Raw genomic sequence first — 18304 nt, 5'->3', positions numbered from 1 at the left:
CTGCTAAATTTAGGTAAAATAATGCTCTGAATTTTCAACGAGATAATTCGAGACATTTCGAGCTCGTTACGGCATTATTGCAGTCTCGATTTCTCGCGCGAATATATATTGTTAGTTGTGTCACTAACAATTAGCCGGCTTTCACTTTTCTCGATAAAAGACTATTTTTATCTTACCGTGTCATATCGCAGATTGTACATTTTTACGTTTACATATCGCTTTATATAAATTTATGTAATATTTATGCAAAATTTTATTAACACTCTCTTTTATTGAAAACGCAGCGTAAAATATAGATATCGCGCGTGATGTTCGCGTTATCTTTTATCATAAGGCATTGAACTGTTATCGATATACAGATAATCGATTATGATAATATTGGTATTATAGTTGCACCGAAAAGTTCAGAAATTCATGAATGAACAAAAGAAGTATACATTCACATGTGATACATTCTCACGAAACGGAAAGAGAGAGATAGATTTAAGTTTTTCTCAGAGTTAATAAATTATTAAATATACTGTCAGTCAAGCTTAAAGATTCGGAAAATGAGCCTCTCAAAGTTAACAACTTATTACTTGTTGTAGAGAAAGTAATCGGACATATTATTCGATTAAGAGTAATTACTTCCTGGTAATCAGAAGGGTTGGTAGAAAGTTAAGACGAGTGGGTCAGTGAACGCATTTTTAATTCAAAATGCAATTTACTTTTCAATCCTGATAAATGATTCAATCCTGAAAAATGACATTTCTCAGGGAATTCAGATTTTCATTCGGGAAATACATTTTTTGTCTCGAAACTTTTTAAAGATTATTTTTAATAATTTAACGCACTTCATTACAATTGATTTTAATTATGGGATTAGCTTGGCGCGACATAAAAAAATATGGAAATTGAAAATGTGCATCTCGAACTTCATCGGAAATATGTCGATGTAATCTAGACACTTTTATGTCTGTATTATGCACATAAAATATTACGTATAAATTAATACACAATTTTGAAATGGATTTCGCGTGACATTGTGCAGCGAAAAGATGGAACCATCCTTTAGCGCCCGCGGACGTTGTTGTTTCGCACGCGTGCACATGACACGCTCGACGAACGTCTCGCGAGGTGAATGCCAGCTCGTGACGCTTTCGCTTTCGCTTTCTCTCCTTCGCGTGCTATCTCGCGGTAACATCTCTTCGCGGGCAGATTCTCCTACGCGGCTGAGAGAATTGGCTACGAATTAATAGAAAAGCAACACACCCACGCTTTGCGCGTATCGGTAATTTAATAATAGATTTGTGTTAAATTGGGCACCGTATGACGATCGTTACACGAGTCGGGTTCGCGAGCGATTGATGGATCGATCCGGGAATTGCCGGAATTGCGTAACACTGTAAACATAGCGTGAATGCTGCATGTTGAAATGTTCTCCGATACGTTTTTATTATGCAAAGCCGATTATGTAGCTTTTTTCTCCTGTTAAAGACAGTAATGATTATATGATTTACGTAATGAGTATCTGTATCATTATCACACCTATTTTTACACAAATGCGTATATCAATTTTATTAAAATAAAAATCAGGATTTTTTTTGTATCTTTGTTCTTTGTTGATGTATGCAAAAATCTTCAACTCGTGCAATTGTCATTAAATATCAATAATTTGCGACGAAAACGCGGACCATCCGGCGACCCGGAAACGATCTCAAAATTTAATTCCGTCATCATCGTCGCGACTTACTAATCAGTCGGAGATGAAAATCGGCGACGCGATATCGCGGATCGTCCTCAGGTAGCATCGGTTCGATCGTTCGGGCGTTCGTCGAATGATTTAGCCACGAAGATCGCCCGAGGACGTCGCTGCCGAGCTTTTCCTTTCTCTCTCTCTCTTTTTCTCTATTCGAATAAAAGAAGTCGAAGAGAGAGAGAGAGAGGGAGAGGGACCAGAGCTCGTAACGAAATTACTTGTTCTGAAACCCGGAGAAACCGGTTCTCTCAGAGTCCGCGGAGTCTCGACTCTCGCTCGTTTGCCTCGCGTGATCTGTGTGCGGTTTCCACTCTCGGACATGAACACACTCGCACACGTACGTATAAACTACTGGAACGTACCGAGGCATATCGAGATGCCTGGCGCGAGGGATTAGAGGCGGGTACATCACAATTTTCCGACTCTCGAAGACAGCGACCTTGCCTCGCGAAAGAAGGCTGCCCTGCGTCGTCCCTCTTTCGGATGTCGCGGATTGGAAAGCATATTAAAAAAAAATTGCCCAATATGGAATAGATGAGTATAATGACACCCTATATACACTTGTTTTCTGCAAAAAAGATTGGTGTGCATTTTTCTACGTAGAGAGAATTTTCTTCTAAAACTTTACCCTGAAAAGCATGGTAATCGTGGGACAATATTGTATTACTGCGATAAGATATAAAATATGTTTGATTAATTTTACATGTATATGCATATATTAATATTTTTATCGTGATAAATATTAATCAGAGAAACTCTTATATAACATTCTTTCAATACCATTATTTTCAAGATAAATTTTAAGAGAAAATTCTATATAGTTTTTATTTGTACGCCTTACTTTTCACAGCACTGAAGTGTGAATTAAAAATAGATTTTTTATACAATTTTTAGCAAAGATAACTGTATACTTGATATCATTCAGACGCTAGAAAAATGCATACCGACAAAATCTGAAACATCTGCACATTTGTCTCTAACTCTGCAGTAATATTGCAATGATTTGTGCGACTATAATTGATTAACTTGCGGCACACGCAATTGCGTGCCACGTTGTGTGAACGAAGTAGCTATTTACTTTTGGAAAGCACACGTTGCCTTCTACCTATTGCAGACGCAACAAACATCTATCGCGACAGCAAGAAGCAATCTCAGACTGCGACTGGTCCTTTGTTCGGGCTGCGCATTACGATTCATTATAATGAAGATAGTCTGAGATAGACTACCTTGAGGATAATGAGCCGATTATATACGGACCGTACGCGCAGCGAGACTGTCTTGATTATAATGAATTCGTCGGGAACGCGAAGACGGGGAACGAACGAATGAAAAAACGAACGATTCGCTCCTTTCCGGATGCTGTTAAACGCAGCCGATGCATGAGCGTAAGACCTCCCTCCCTTCGCGCGCATGAAACGAGTACAATTACATGACTTACCGTTACACATTTCCATGAAAAAGCGATCTTGTGTTAAAATTACGGTTTAATTTCTTAAATCTTCTTTTCGTGGAGAAAAAAAGATCGTAATAATTCTTCGCTTTTTTTCTCTTCCTGTTTTACAGTTAGTTTGACAGACGTATCGTTAACACGTTAAAAGGTTCGTTCATCCTCTGTCACATATTCGCCGACGCAATGAACTGCTCAATATCAAGACGAGGAAGTGTATAAAAATGAAATGCACTCGTGAATTGTTGCCGCTAAATAGATTCGGCGCACGTTCTCGCTCGCGAAATGCAGTCAACTCTTTGCGTCGAATTTTTTTTTCGCTCGCCGACGCGTCCTCGCTTTATGAATATTCCAGTGTTGATTACGGTGCCATTGTTGCTTACCGGAACAGCCGTTGCTTATTCGCGATCTCTTTTACTCTCGATTCGAGGAACGAGGATTCCGATGGCCTGTATGATCGAATAAAAGCTCCAAGTTCTATATTTAAAATTGTATCGAATAATTAACGAATAACATTACTCATCAATAAATGGAAAATGATTTTTAATAAAATCAACAACATCCGTCAATAATCGCGCTCGTAATAACGACGAGATTAATTGCAACTTTAGTATATTAAAGTATATAAGAGACGTCTAGCGAATTTAATATGCAATTATTGGCGTGAACGATTATTTATCGTTATTCGGCTATACGACTCATGTGAGATCGTTCGCGTGTCTTTAAACCGGGATTAACCTTTCGCGAAGTTTTGATGGATCACCTGGCATTACAAATTGCCGCTTAATCCATCAACCAAGTTCAACAGTTGCGGCAATTATTTTAATGTTTGCATGCGCCTCGACGCTCCGTCCGTGCGCTTCAACTATACGATCGAAATTGCGTGCGCGTGTACACATATCACGTAGCACTAAACACGTCTGATTTGCCGCGAAGTAAAACCGTGGATTTCGAATTTCACGGAATTCTAGTGTACCGGAAGCCTTGATTTCAATTAAAACTTTTTCATGTATTCGGAGGTGTCTGTAAAAAAAAAAAACAAAAAAAAATAAAACTTTTTTTTATTTCCAGATTTTAAATTCATCACTGTGGGCCTCGCGTGTGTATGGTACAGCCTGCATAAGGATCCTTCAACACATGGCACTGCGATGAACAAGTAAGTTTTGTAGCGAGCTATTTATTCAATCCACGGAATTTCGCACATCTTTCTTTCGAGTCGTCCGGGAATTTTATTCCACAGCGTTTTATTTCGCGTTTGCGCGTCGGCGATTAATCGCACTCGCCGAGATGCTGCGCGCTCGTAATCGATCGCCTCGTGGATTCCGATCGTCCGAAGCGTCGGACGACGATTAATAATCAGGCCTCCGCTATACGTATTTCTTTCTCTTTTTTTTTCGTACAGCGACAGCCGTTTCTACAGTTACAATTACGATCGCGATCGTATAAATCAGGCTTCGGAGAACCTTCGTTGGAGCCTCTGTGCCATTCTTGTCTGCCGGAGGGCTCTCTTTTTCTCTCTTTCTCTCTCGATCGTCTTGGTATGACATATAAACGTACGAGCGAGTGCGATATACTCTATTGCCGTTGTATATATATATATATATATATATATATGTGTGTGTGCCATATATACGATCACGCGACATAGTTACCCGCATGGTTATAGTCGGGCGTTATCATTGTTGGTGCGCGTAATTGCCTATCTACAGTTGTACGCGCGAACTCTACTACTACTACTACTACGAGAGTATCCGCGACGGACCTTATCTGTGCCTACACGGGTCATCTGAAGCAATCTTACTGACAGAAAAAAGAACAAAGATACAATTACGCGTAAAACGCTAGAAGCGGTATTTATTTTGAATGCTAATTAAATCGAGAACGACCGATCGTTCTAGATATATACGCAATTGTATAATTACTTATAAATGCAAGTTCGAGAAATCGTGGGGGAAATATCGTTCGTTCAAGACCTTGCATATATTACACGCGGACGGCGTCGTAAACGAGGAGAGAAGCGAACCACGGTGCTATATAGTGGCAAAATAGAGAAAGGGAGGCCTTTGTCAAGTCGAGCGTCGTGTTATCACCATCGCGCGATCATCGTCGTTGGCGACGAGTTACGATGTAACGGCGCTTTAAAGCTCGTCTCTTCTCTCCTCTCCTCTTCTCTTCTCTACTTCCTTCTCTCTTCTTCCTGCGCCGTGCCCTTTTTCCTCGCTTTTTCGCAGCGGGTCGTGCGTGCAACCGCACCGTTGTCTGGTGCATATATACCTATGCGTGTGTCCGTGCGATGCATCCTCCTTCGGGGTCGTTGGAAATAATACCGGAAACCGCGATTCACACACGCGGTTTCACCTCTATCTCGACGATTCTGCGTGTCAAGCACGTATAAAAGTATAATCGCGCTCTGACGAAACCAAATTCCGATTATTATATTAATTTATATAATATTATTATATAGGTATATTAGTTTAATTTATTAATACATTTATATATTATATTTATATATTTATGTTAACATATTATATAATTATATTAATTTATTATTTATGTATGTTATATTATTATATTAAATATATAATATATTATGTATACATATGAATATATATATTAAATTATAATGTTTATATATACTTGAAAGGAGATCGAAGAATATATACATTCTTATGTTTAGCATAAGTGAATACATGTATATGGATAGTTTGTGCGCTGCAATTTTTCGACTTATCTTTATCGCGAAGTATTCTGTCCAGTTCACTTCGCTTCTCCGGATTCCCTGGAAATCCGGTGTTCCCTCGGGAACTCCGGTATCTCAAAAGGTGAAACGCTTACGTAAAGTCCATTTATGTAAACGTTTCTCCAAGCGAGGGAGAGAAAGAGAAATATGGTTTTCGCTGCAAATCATTTCTCTCCATCGCTCCGTTTCTCTCACCGGAAGTCTAATGTAAGCTCCTGACGGAAATCCTGTACAGCAATCGTAGACGGCGCGCGATATACATATAGTTTTGGATGGGAAGAGTTAATCCATCACTCGGTCGAAAATAGTGGAATCTGGCATCGGCGATATGTATCACGATGATGGAGGGTGGAATGGGGGATGTGGGTGGAAAGCGAGGGAGGCGATCGCGGAATTGAATACGACGAAAGGGCGCGCGTCGGCCGACAGAAATTGAAACGTCGCGCGGAAATTGAACGGCAGCGCGAGAGGCAAACGAAAACCTTTCCACGTGCACCGCGCGATTCGGTCGGCCCGGTCTCGGCGCGGAAATGGAAGCGTCGCTTGTAAACTGAAAATCTTATAAATCAGTTCGGCATTTTTCGTCGCGAAACCCGAGCTCTATTATTAAACGGTATAGTATGGAATTTTGCGATTGTCCGTGTCCCGCTCAGCGGAGAGGCGTTTCCTTCTATTTATTCGCTGTCAGACGAAAAGATTCGTTTCTCTTATATGTTGTATTAGGATGCTTTCGAGTTCTTTTCACCATAGATTTTTCTTAAACAAAGATGCCGCGATAAATTGCGATTAAAAAATCGAGAGTTTTTAACAGAATAGAAAAGCTAAACTAACTTTCCGGGATAATGATAACATAATATTTTTTTTATTTTAAATAATGTTAATAGAGTTTTCATTTAATGTTTAATTACAAAAATCTTTCCTCAATGGTAAAAGTCGACCAAACTGGCAATCATTTATTATAAATAATTAGTTAAAATACAACGTTTCGGCTGTCATTGCAGCTCTTTTCAAGTAAATCTATAAAAAGTTACATAAAAATAATTATAATTTTAATACATTTTATCGCAACAAATAATTATAAATTCATATACAAAAATATGTTACATGCCAAACGTAAATGCATAATAAATTAATACAGCAAATCAAATTCACTGCATACCACCGACAGTATTCACCATTGTTTTTATGAACAATGTAGAATTGACAGAAGTAAGCAAGAAATAAATAGACGTTAACAGTTAGCAAGAATCTTAGTCACTACGCGTTAAGAAAATCGAGTCAAAACTAATGTGTCTTTCGCAATCTAACATCTTATAACAAAGTCAAATAAATAAATAAATAGGTAAAAAATTATAATTATTTGTTGCGATGAAATGTATTAAAATTATAATTATTTTTATGTAACTTTTTATAGATTTACTTGTGAAAAGGGCTGCAATGACAGCCGAAACGTTGTATTTTAACTAATTATTTATAATAAATGATTGCCAGTTTGGTCGACTTTTACCATTGAGGAAAGATTTTTATTAATTATTACTGGCGAACCTTAAGGATTATTATCTGTTTAATTACAAAGATATACATATTAAAAATTGAAAAAATATGAAATAATGGCTAATGAAAAATCGTATTTTATTAAACTAGTTGAAAGAAGAAAATATGGAAATATAAAAAGAATATTTTCATTATAATTCGGATATATTATTAGAATATATATTTTGTTTTTGAATTTTTTTTATATTTCGTCCTATAACAATGCAGCGCGAAGTAATAAAATCAACGAGCCATAAAAGCGTTCAAAAATATTCATTATCAATGTCATATCGATATATCGTAAAATTATTTAACGAAAAATGAGACCTATCAATTGTATGTACAGTTAAAAAATATTGCATTTTGCCAGCGCAGTTGTTTGAAAGTAAAAGTTACGAGTATAAAAATTCTTTTTTTATTTATATATATTTGATTCTTTTGTATTTTCGATTATTTTTTTTTTTCTGTATTGAAATATTTTGCATCGTCATGTCGTGCGATCTATAGCGTATCTGGAAATCAAAGATCCGATTACGAGATACGAGGCGATTCGCCGGTAGCAAATCCGGTCGCTACATCGAGTATACATTCATGCAAACGAATCCCCTGTCACTTGCTCCGTCGTTTCTTGCCTCATCCGTGCCTCATCGTGTGAATTTCGCCCGAGGGCGGCGTCGCCTTACGATGCGTTACATTGAATCAACTAGGTGCATGCTGCAGACAGTTGTGTGGCACGTGCTATCGAGAAGCAGCAGATGATACGTGTATATTTATACGTGCACTTATCGCCACCGAGATTACGTCTCTCTAATCGCTATATCTGGCCTCGTACACGTTGCCTCTGGGTATACATTCATGTATCTTCATCGCGGATCACGTGTAAGGAAATCATCCGTGTCGCGCACTTGTTATTATGATGAATTTAACACATCGATATTGTTTGCTAAAGTTTCATGAATACTGGGGAAATTTAATTTAATTTTATAGTAACGTGTAAACATTATCCTCTTCAATTTTGTTTCTTTTTCGCGAATTTTTTGCATGATTAATAATTTAAATTTTATCTATAAAAAACAATGACTTCAAATTGTGTATATCCGCAGGTTTGTATAAGTTTATACAAATACTTCACGTTAATTGGTTCTCTTCGGATAAAATACACGAATGACATTTTAGATAATATTTTATCACGCGGAAGAGATCGATTCGTTTCTCTTCCACTTACTATCCGTGTAATTTCTTCTCGTCACTTTATATGTCACGTTATGTTAATCAGTATCGTAGCGCCGGTTATTGATGACAGTGATCATTTAATGTGTCAGGATTCGATTGGCACATCCGCAATCGATTCTTTGACGAGTACTTATGGGACGGATACCAATTAAGAGGCAATGCGTTTCCCGGACAGACCTTCTCAGGAGTTCCCACAGTTTCTCTCCCTTTGTTCTTTCCTCGGATCGACCGTTCTCAGATTATAACAGCGAAGAACTCGTTTGAATATAATGCTCGTAGTTATCGCGCGTGCGAAGGGTTAGTTCATCGATCATTGTCTCTTCTTCGGTAGCCAGCGATAAATTCGCAACATCTCGCGTCGACAAATCGTCGTCCTAGATCGTCTCGACCGACTGATACGTCGAATTTTGAGAAAATGTGACTTGAAGTTTGCTCGCATCTAAAAGAGAATTTAAAAAATAATTTTATTATTATTATTATTATTATCAAAGAAGGAGAATTGCGAAATTTTTTGACAATTATAATTTTGGTGTTCCGTAATGAACAGCAACATCCGATATTTATTGAAATATGATCGTTCCTCGCCACGCGTCATAAATACTCGACTTTTGCAAAGTTGCGATAAAGAGACTTGGAAGCAGGTTTTTTTAGAAAAATGGATTTTAAAAATAGCTTTCGCGAGAGTTTGAGATCTCTGCACTATACTATATCTCGTTATCGTGCACACGCCCGCCACTCGGTCGTTTTTCCCTCCGACTCGTCGACCAATCTTCGTCCCGCCTTCCGTTCGTGACAGGTCTGCAACAGTTTGCCACTTACAGCACCTTCCGCTCCCTCGGCTATAACCTTCTCTCATTAACGTCCGTTACTTCGCACTCGATTCCGCACCCGGAACTATCTCAGGCTCGCCTTTCTCTCCCATTATTTCGCCGGTTTGCGGACCAAGGATGCACCAAGATGTCGAAATGCAGCAATTTTCTTTTATCGTAAAACAATTCGGGGCTCGAAATAGAAATATACGACGATTCGCGCAAGCGACTTTAAATACCTGGAATCTGTTTTTCAATCAAGAAGAGCGAAATTTTTAGAGTGGAAAAATATACATATTTTCAAGGATTCAATATTTATTCTCTTTATTTTCTTCATTTTGGATGCAAGATATACATAAATGTATATGTAGGGATAATCAATATTGAAATTAAATGCAAAAGTTGTCAATCGTATCATCCTCTAATTAGACGAGAATATAATTGAGATTTCGTTCACACAAATATCCCGCATTGATCATCTGTAACAGTTTTACATCGTTTCCAGGCTCGCAACCTTGCTCCATAAACGTGTTCGGTAATGGGGTGTATGTGTATGCGTATGTCTTCTTGATCATGCGTCACCACTTTTTCCTCGGCACAGCATGAACCAATGCCCCACTGACCTACACGCGAGACATTTATTTCGAAGCGCGTGTCAACTCCTGGAAAGTCATGAAATGGAATTTGATAGCGGAATTGTAAATACAGAAAATCCTGTTTCAATCCGACTAAAACAATATATAAAATTGAATCAATCTAACTAAAACAATATGTGAATTTTTTTTCTTTTAAAATCAAATAATTTAATATATTTTATGTGAATAAATTTTTCACTGTATATCTCTTTTCATATAAAGACATTCTTTAGGTACTTTGATCTTTTCAAGTTTTTGAAATTATCCAACTTTTAAATGCATTCGATTTTTAATGTATTTTAAAGATCACATTCAATAGAGAATTACTATATTCGTAAATGTCAAGGATTGGGGTTAATCGAATATAATTTATTATAAAATACGTACTATATTACATTAATACTTTATATTTGTTTTTTTTTTATATATGTATGTATATATATATATATATATATATATATATATATATATATATATATATCGGAAAAAAATTTAATATTTGATATTTGAAATAATATAAATTTAAATACACGCGAAATGAAAATATATATATAAATATAAATATTTTATAAATATTAATATATTTGGATTCACATTATTTCAAATATCAAATATTAAGTTTTCCGATAAAGAATTAATATTATTTGATATTTCTCACTCGCGTGTAAAATTCGCAAAATGCGAATGTGCAAACAAAAAAAAAAAAAAAAAATGCAACGTTCGCTTTATTTATCCTTCGAAGCGGAAACGCGCGATCGGTATCGAATCGACTGTATCCTCGATTCGAGGTGGAAATGTGGTGTCATTGCACGAACAATACGGCGATGATTTATGATTATCGTCGTAATAAGCCGCACGTATATCGGCCTCTCTGCCTCCTCGTGGCGCACCTGCGTGCAGCCGCGCCGTCGCGCAATGGTTGCATCCTTACTGGGTCAACACGCCGCGCGTGCGATCGATATCTTCACCTTGCCGAGACACGAGCGTGCACCGGCGATCTGACCTACTGACCTACAAGTGCGGTAGCAGGTCGCCGAGAACGAGGATATACGGGGCTCGTGCGCGCTGAAAACCGGACCGGCAGAACCGGGCATAGTTAGACGGGATCGTATATACGACGATTCTCGAGTGCACTCGATGATTGCCGACGCAGAGTGCGTGATTACTATTTCGATGCGCTCTGCAATCACGTCGCTGATCAATCATCCTTACGCGTCCCGGACATCGCGAGTGAGCATAGAGAGGAAAATATGTTTAACGAAGAGTGAGTCCGAAACGTGATGAAATTACATACGAAATAAGACTGCACTAATTACTCTATTAATTTAATTTCTTGAGAGAAAATGATAAATGATGCACGTAATATGCGATGAGACGCGAAATATATAGAGGAGAGAGAATATGTATGAGCGATAAAACACAGCCGTGAATTATATCAGGCGGGATTATCGGCAGAGATGGAACGCGAGCTAATTAATCGTGAATGGAGTGCGATATCGAGCGAGGAAATATAGCGAGTGATTATTCCAGCCGATAGACGAAGAAAGGACTCCGGCATAGATCATCGGATCGATCGGTTCCGATAACAGTACATGCGGCCTGACGATTTGTCATCCGCATCGGTGGCTATGCTCGGTGGTAACATTTGGCTGATTTTGCGGTTAAGAACGATGATGCGGTAGTAGGAGAGAATGGATGGATAAACGGACGGACTATTCCGTGTAACAAGATTGGCTGGATTCGAGGATAACGCATTTCTGCATTGCGCAAAACTGCAGTTTTAGACGGTACGCCAATTTATGAGCGCGAATTTGCGCTTTTGTTGCACTTCCCTTAATGGAATTTACATTTCATCATATTTAATCACACCTTATTACTATATAATGTTTAATTTGTTTAAATATTAAAAATTATTTTTAATAATTCGCGCGTGGAAATTATACGAGAAGAATATACACGATAAACAAACAACAAAATTAGCTGTTATAAAACGATATATATTTTGCATTATTATATTATATGTATATATTTAATTGCAGATATGCTTTGTTATTGCATAAAACTTGTGAATACTATTCCAAGCATAGCTCTTAAACGATTATTCAATTATAAATTGACGTCGATAGAAGGGCAAGAGTGTCTCTCTCCGTGTTTTATTCACTGAAAGCTCGTTACAAAGTTTAATCTAGCTGTGACAGTTTGCCGTAGACGAGATCATGTAACCAGATGTACAATAGATTAATTAGGTCGAAGGTTTAGATTTAAGTCGCATTAGCTTCGGAACGCGTTTGCCTCAACTTTGGTATAAACAGGTCGCGAAACTTTTTCGAATACATTTGTTACACGCGAAGCGAAAAAGTCTTCGGTGGTCGAAATCGCACTATCCGCGTTTTCCAGAATTCTTTATTATTATAAAGCGATATATAGTTACGACAATACCATAAAAATGAAATATAAGGAAAACATATATGCTCAAAAGTACGTGCATTTTGCTCTTGTAATTCACCAATAAAAATGACTCAGCTTTACCCATTACACTTTATCGTTCTTTTTACGGTCGTAAAATTAAATTTTATCCGAAGCTTTCGGATCTATTTATGAGCGAATGTGCTTTAAGCGACTGCAAGACTGTCTTCATACATACATACATGTAGGTATTGTACATCGACAAACCGATCCTCGACATAGGAAATGGAAGGATTCCACTTCTCAATAGACTTTAAAAAGTCGGGGAAAAAATATATTAAAACTCATAGTCGCAAGTATAGTAAATAAAAGTCTCCGGCTACGTCTCTGTACAACTAATTTGCATTGCGTTTCAACGTTGATCGAGTTAAATTCGCGTGGAGTGTAGAAACAAAACCGAGAGAGTTACGCGGTTTTGTATTTCATATTTTTAAGCGAGAATAATAACCGATAACGAATATCCGATACATACATGTACCCGCACATATATACATACATATATAAATGCGCGCGTGCGCGTAAACGGAGAGAATGTGAATCACGGAGTGGAATCGCGCGGAAAATCGTGTCGACATTGCCCAGGTAATTCCATTACGGTCGGCACGTCAATTCGATCCTGTCCTTTACCTGTTTTCTCCTGCCTTGCTTTCCTCCCCTACCCTCTTTTTCTCTCTCTTTCGATCGCTCGATTTCCACGTTTCGCGCAAATGTGAGTTTTATGAATAGGGAATAAATGGTTTTGCTAATTGAACCGTAATCAAGGGTATTTTATAACGGGATAATAATTTTCAGTCCCGGCACTGCCTGCCCTCTCTCTTTCTCTGTGTGTTTCTTTTTCTACCCTCTCTCTCTCTCTTTCTCTCCATTTTGCATGGATGAACGAAAGCGCAGCGTTGTTTTATGGCGCGGTATTATTTTCAGTAATTACTAGAAAGATGTAATTAAATCAGTTACCTTCCGGCTATCTATCGGCGTGAAAATACGCGAGAATAACGGAGCTAGTGATCATTTTAAGTCGACTTCATTTACCGTAGTTTTTAATTGATATTGAAAAAAAACAAAATGCTCTCGCAAATTATTTCCGAAAAATTATATTCTTACATTTTAAGAATATTCAAAGATTCAGGACTAACTATAATAGAAAGCGAGGAGAAAAATGAGAAAACTTGAACAAGCTTTTTCCGCACAATATTCTTAAATGATAATTTTTAATGTATACATTTGTTATGTACAATATAATTGTTTTTAAATCACGATGCGATTATATTTGCAATTATTATTTTGTCTCAGTCATTATCTCATTTTACCTTGTCTCAACATTTACTCTAGCAAGTATGCAGTTAGTTTATCGAAACGCATGTGTTATAAATCTCTGAATCTCCCGTTTCAATAAAAATATCTTTTCGCGACGTTCCGTGCTTCGTGCGCGCTTAGCTTTATTCAACGGTTCGGAAGGAAATGGAGCGCGGAATACGATAGTTCGCCGCATCCGGGATTGAGCGTGTACCGGTTCCGGTATCGGACCGCTGTGTTGTAACGGGGCGGTCTTGGAATTTGCTCGGCTGCTCAAAGAGAGGTAGGGAGATAGATCTCTCGTGGAGATAGGGGATTTTCCGATATTGATAAACGCTCGTCGAGGAAAGCTCGCTTCGGGATAATCGAGAGCGCTCATTTCATACGTTATTAGACGCGGTGGAAATTTTGACGTGAATATTATGCCCGGGGGCTACCATTATTCGTGACAACGATTCCACGATCAAAGTTTTCCGCGCGAACCCCAATTGTGAAGGCTTCCAGCGCGGATGATGGAGAAGCAGCCGCGTTCGCCGATTTTCCAATGTTCGTCGCTTTATCGCTCCGCGAAGCATCGAGTGCAATCAGTGAGTCGTCCTATTCGAATTAATTACTTCGAAATTATGTCGATCAATTCACGCACGCAAACATACACAATAAGCCACACGTGCGTCAAGGCTTATCCCCAGCAAACACGGTATAGAAATGTTATATACTTAAGCATGTTACATGTAACGTATATGTTAGTTGTAATTTCCCACTCATAGATGTAACATTTTTAATATTACATATATTACATTGTAGTTACATTGTCATTATATCCCAAGATAGCAGCACTGACTTATCAATATATCAATGTGCTATTTGGTATATAATTACAATATAACTACAATGTAATATACGTTATATTAAAATGTTACATCTATGAGTGGGAAATTACAACTAACATGGATGTTACATGTAACGTACACGTTATATTACCTGTTATATTCCGTTTTATTATAGCAATGTAACAATTATATATCGGTGTTTGCTGGGATATTATCCCAGCAAACACAGTATATAAATGTTATATACTTAAGCATGTTACATGTAACGTATATATTAGTTGTAATTTCCCACTCATAGATGTAACATTTTTAATATTACATATATTACATTGTAGTTACATTGTCATTATATCCCAAGATAGCAGCACTGACTTATCAATATATCAATGTGCTATTTGGTATATAATTACAATGTAACTACAATGTAATATACGTTATATTAAAATGTTACATCTATGAGTGGGAAATTACAACATGGATGTTACATGTAACGTACACGTTATATTACCTGTTATATTCCGTTTTATTATAGCAATGTAACAATTATATATCGGTGTTTGCTGGGGGTCGCTTTATTATAGATTCGCGAAAATCGAGCGATCGTTAAGCGATACACGGTGGATTTACGAGTTCTATTTTTAAGAATCCTCCGTTTGGGATGCCCGGGTTTCGAACAGCTTCGGGCGGGAAGAGCGATCAGACGGGAGATCCCGCGCTTCTTGTCATCATAAGGACGCTCCTACGGGAAAATCCTGGCGAGATACGATATAGATACGCGCGCGTGTCGAGCCGGGTGCGAGATGAGCCCGGGCACGCGGCAGGAATAATATTAATCTCCGCCAGAACGAGAAGGGGACGGCGAACCTTTCTCGGAAGAAGGTTGGGAGAAAGACTTAGAAAGTGTGTTCGGAGAGACGCAAGGAAGAATATTGCTCCTGAGAATAGGGAGAGAGAGAGAGAGAGAGAGTAAGATAAGATATCGATCGCGACCGATACGCAAAGACGGCGGATTCCTTGCCCTTATGCGGAACCAATCGAGACGAGCCGGTCGAGTCACACGCGGTTATATCTAGAGAAACGTGGTTATTGAAAGGCGCTTTATGGCTCTCGCTCGGTAATATCCAAGTTTTCGGCGACCCGAGCGCGCGAATTTCATGCATTTTCTATATTTTCGATCGAAATTAAATGTGAAATATTTTGGTCTTAGTTTCTCATATTTGTATGTAATATTCGAAAATAAATTACACGTCGCAATGTTGTTTACGATGTTGTCGAATGGAATATAGGTGAGACGGAAGTAACCGGATACTAAAGTAAGGCGAATATGGAGGAGATATAAGAATCGTAAATGTTTCGATCTCGCGAAGATAGACGAGATATTCAGCTTTTTATCTTTTGTATTTTCTAGAATGTGTCTCGGAGCAAAATACAAGTACATCGTCAGTACAGCTTCTAATTTTATATGAAATGATATATCGAATTTCAATCATTGAAATTTATTTATTGAGATATCTATTTTTTTTTTACGTAAAATAACATGAAGATTATTTCGCATCTTACACATTTATTATTCATCATTCAAAAGTTAGCAGTTTAAATCTACACGGAGAGTATTTTCTCTTAGAATTTACCTTGAAAATCATGGTAATCGTGGGACAATATGGTATTGGAAGAACTTATAAGTTTCTCTCATTAATATTTATTACAATAAAAAATATTAATATATGTACATGATAAAATGAATTGAACATATTTTATATCTTATTGTGATAGATATTAGTATTTTTATTGTGGTAAATATTAATTGGAGAAACTCTTATAAAATCTTCACAATTAATTGTTGATCGCCAGTGATAAAATTTTCACAAATAATAAGATGCAATTTAATTCGACCAAAAACTGGCTATTCATTTATTGAAAATAAGTACACACTACGTTTCGACCCACATTGTGGTTCTTTTCAAGTGTTGTTTAGCAATTAAATTAATTAAAAATAGCCATTTTTAATTAATGTAATTGCTGAATAAGAACAACACTTGAAAAGGATCACAATGTGGTCCTGTGTGTACTTATTTTCAATAAATGAATAGCCAGTTTTTGGTCGAATTAAACTCTTATAAAATTCTTTCGATATTATATTGTCTTAGATTACCATGATTTTCAGGGTAAATTCAAAGAGAAAATTCTCTCTGTGTACAATAGCGAATATATTAATGTTGAGCCATGACAAATCGCGTCGTATTGTACAATACATTAGGAATTGCTTTCGCAAATTCTCTCGTTCTTACGTCGACGAGATGAAATCGCCCTGCGCGAGACGCGGGCTTATTAAAATACCAATCCGAGGGAGAATGCGGGATCACTGGCCGCCAGCCAGCTCTCGAAATAATGCCGATTTGTAGCGGGCGCTGAGCTAGGCTCTCTCTCTCGACTATCCAACTACAGTAGCAACCACAAAACCGACCGCAATGGAATAACGAAGCCACCACTTTGCTCGTTACTCGAACCCCGGACATGGCGCGTTTTATAGGCTCGCGAAACGTAATCTTACACGTGTTGGATCAATTTTATGTTAAACGCTTTAAGCAAGTAATTAAAAATCGTGCGAGAACACTCGCCGCGTATAATGCAAGTTCTTTTACTAGGGTATCCCTGATTTTTTCAGCGAGTTGCACGCAACTTTCTTTCGAAAGAAACTGGAAACTGTTTAAATAGCTTTCCGCAATATCGCGAACAAAGCACGTGAGCGGGCGCCTTTTTTTTCTCTTCTTCTTCTTCTTCTTCTAAATCGCGTGTTTAAGGAGCACGAAAATTCGCGATGGGGAGAGTATTCGATATCCTCGGCGACCACAAAAGACCCGGCGTAAATCGCGATCGCGTAAATTCACGCGTGGCGGTTCTCTCGTTTCTCGTCGCGCTTTTATCCGCGGGAAAACGGAGCCGCCGCGACGCCCCGTGAATGCGGGACCGGAAAGGAGAACACGAAATGTGTGGATGGAGGATAGAAAAACAAAGGGAAACGCGCCGTTAGTTCGGGCCTGGAAAACCGGGGTTAGAGGAGGAGGCGAGGCGAAATTCATACGAGAGAAGCGAGAGTACGCGTTTTACGTTACGCGGAAATTCCGGAGTTCATTCCCGCACGAGTAAATCCGAGAACTCGATATCGGTGAATCGAAGCTCATCTTGGACTTGAGCGAGAGAGTACGAAAGCGCTCGACGATTCGAGCACAAATGATGGAATTTACTATAATCCCTTTCGACGTGGCCGACGACCGATTATTAACCTGCGCGTGCGTTAATATAGTTTTATTCGGCGACGTGCATAAATTGCGCGCGAATTTTGTTGAACTTTATGTCACACATTTCTCGTAATCCGAGAATTCTTTTTTCTTCCCCGTACGATTTTTTACAACTTGTATAATTTTTGTAGATTATACAATTTTAACAGTAGAATCATATTTGAAAAAATACAGCAAGAGAAGCAGAGGATTCGTAGTAGTTTAAATATATATTTTTTAATCAAAAGTATACATGTGATGGAAGTTTAAATATTACGAAATAAAAATGGATTTCTGACATG

At 38.0% G+C, this 18304-nt stretch overlaps 1 protein-coding gene across 3 annotated transcripts in view; it reads left to right on the top strand.

Annotated features, from left to right (window-relative positions):
* LOC114930527 (uncharacterized) overlaps positions 1-18304 on the top strand; it is a 186659-nt gene that overhangs the window by 87383 nt on the left and 80972 nt on the right. For all 3 annotated transcript variants that reach the window (XM_085484641.1, XM_029302310.2, XM_029302309.2), the window contains one exon: positions 4257-4341. The gene's annotated coding sequence lies outside the window, so the exon portion shown is untranslated. The remainder of the gene's footprint in view (positions 1-4256; positions 4342-18304) is intronic.

This window comes from Nylanderia fulva, unplaced genomic scaffold (genome assembly GCF_048542155.1).
Source record: "Nylanderia fulva isolate GAGA-0341 unplaced genomic scaffold, ASM4854215v1 Scaffold30, whole genome shotgun sequence".
In the NCBI taxonomy this organism is placed as follows: Eukaryota; Metazoa; Arthropoda; class Insecta; order Hymenoptera; family Formicidae; genus Nylanderia; species Nylanderia fulva.
Note: the sequence above shows the minus strand (reverse complement) of the source record. Positions and strands in the feature narration are given on the sequence as shown.